General features: G+C 41.2%; 1 non-coding gene across 1 annotated transcript; it reads right to left on the bottom strand.

The window, feature by feature from the left end:
• Positions 1-396: 396 nt before the first annotated feature.
• On the bottom strand, positions 397-503 carry LOC127077009 (small nucleolar RNA R71). Its single transcript, XR_007787000.1, has one exon. It is a non-coding gene; the product is annotated as a small nucleolar RNA R71 (small nucleolar RNA).
• Positions 504-2,128: the final 1,625 nt, after the last annotated feature.

Below are 2,128 nucleotides of genomic sequence, written 5' to 3'. Positions count from 1 at the left end.
CCTTCGCCGATACCCGAGATGGCAGAACCAGCTCGTGCTCTTCGAGATTACGCCGCTCCATCGCAAGATGAGCCGCATTCGAGTATTGCTCCACCCGCAATCGAAGCAAACAACTTCGAACTTAAACCTTCGCTGTTACAAGCAGTGCAACAGAATCAATTCTCTGGAAATCCTACCGAGGATCCAAACCTTCATTTATCCGTATTTGTCCAATACGCTAATACTGTTAAAGCTAATGGTGTCACTTCAGAGGCGATTCGACTTCGTCTTTTTCCCTTCTCGTTAAGAGATAAAGCTAGAAGATGGCTTCAGTCTCTTCCTTCCAACTCAGTCACCACATGGAATGAGTTGAAGAAAGTTTTTCTTGCCCGATATTTTCCTCCAAGCAAAACAGCTATGTTGAGAGCCCAGATAAATGGATTTAAACAGAAAGATAACGAGTCTCTTTTCGAAGCATGGGAAAGATACAAAGACATGATGAGACTTTTTCCACACCATGGTTTAGAGGACTGGTTAGTAATTCATACCTTCTATAATGGTCTCTTATATAACACAAGATTAACAATAGACGTCGCCGCAGGTGGTGCGCTTATGGATAAACCTTACGCCGATGCTTATCAACTTATCGAGAGCATGGCCCAAAACCATTATCAGTGGGGAAGCGACCGAACAATGGTAGAAAAACCTCAAACGAAAAGTGGCATGTACGAGATAAGTAGCCTTGATCATGTTAATGCAAAAGTGGATGCTCTGGCCCAGAAAATTGAAAGTTTAAATGTATCACCTCCAGCCACCGTGGTTGCCGCAGCTCAATATTGCGAAGTCTGTGGAATCCAAGGTCACACTCCTGCAGATTGTCAACTCCTAACAGGAATCCAAGCAGAGCAAGTGAATTATGCTCAAGGAAATCCCTACTCGCATACCTATAACTCAAACTAGAAGAACCATCCTAATTTTTCATATAAGAGAAATAATGCTTTATACGCACCAGGACAAGCTCCCAGTCAAGCCCCAGCTATACCCCCTGGATATCAAAAGCCGACCCCATCTACACCTAACAATAATGTTCCTAGGAAATCCAACTTGGAAATCATGATGGAGAACTTCATAGCTTCTCAACAGCAAACCAATAAAGATTTCTTAAACCAGAATGTACACACTAGCGAACAAATTAAACAACTAGCAAGTAAAGTAGATGCCCTGGCTACCCATAACAAAATGCTGGAAACACAAATATCACAAGTAGCTCAACAACAAGCGCCTACCGCTTCCCCAACTGGTACATTTCCTGGACAGCCCCAACCTAATCCGAAAAGCCACGCTCATGCAATCATATTGAGAAGTGGAACAGAGGTAGAAGGACCGTCTGATCCAAGAATTGAAAACCAAAACTCTAAAAAGTCAACTGAGGAAGAAAATAAACCTAAGGAAAAGGAGGAGAGTAATAAGGAAACCGTAGAAAAGAAAGAACCTTATGTACCTCCACCACCTTATAAACCACCTGTCCCTTACCCTTAAAGGCTTATTAAAACCAAAGATGCGGGCCAATTTAAAAAATTTGTTGACTTACTGAAACAATTAAACGTCACAATTCCTTTTACAGAAGCTATTACGCAGATGCCCTCATATGCTAAGTTCTTAAAATAAATTCTTTCTAATAAAAGGAAACTTGAAGAGAGTGAAACCGTTACACTCACTGCTGAATGCAGCGCTATAATCCAGAATATGCCTCCTAAACTTAAAGATCCTGGTAGTTTCTCTATACCCTGTCACATAGGAAAATTTGTCATAGACAAAGCTCTATGCGATTTAGGAGCCGGTATCAGTGTTATACCTTTATCCATATGCAAGAAACTGGAAATGGGAGAATTAAGACCAACTAAAATGTCTGTGCAATTAGCAGATCGTTCCGTTAGATATCCTGTAGGAATTCTTGAAAACGTTCCCGTGCGCATAGGTCAATTCTACATTCCAACCGATTTTATAATTATGGACATAAGAGAAGATGAAGTTACACCCATTATATTGAGAAGACCATTCTTAGCAACCGCTGGTGCTATCATAGACGTAAAACGAGGACGACTCACTTTCGAAGTAGGAGAAGAGAAAATTGAGTTCATTCTTTCCC

This window comes from Lathyrus oleraceus, chromosome 4, assembly GCF_024323335.1.
Source record: "Lathyrus oleraceus cultivar Zhongwan6 chromosome 4, CAAS_Psat_ZW6_1.0, whole genome shotgun sequence".
Taxonomy (NCBI): domain Eukaryota; kingdom Viridiplantae; phylum Streptophyta; class Magnoliopsida; order Fabales; family Fabaceae; genus Lathyrus; species Lathyrus oleraceus.
The sequence above is the reverse complement of the archived record's forward strand: the minus strand, read 5'-3'. Positions and strand labels throughout refer to the sequence as shown.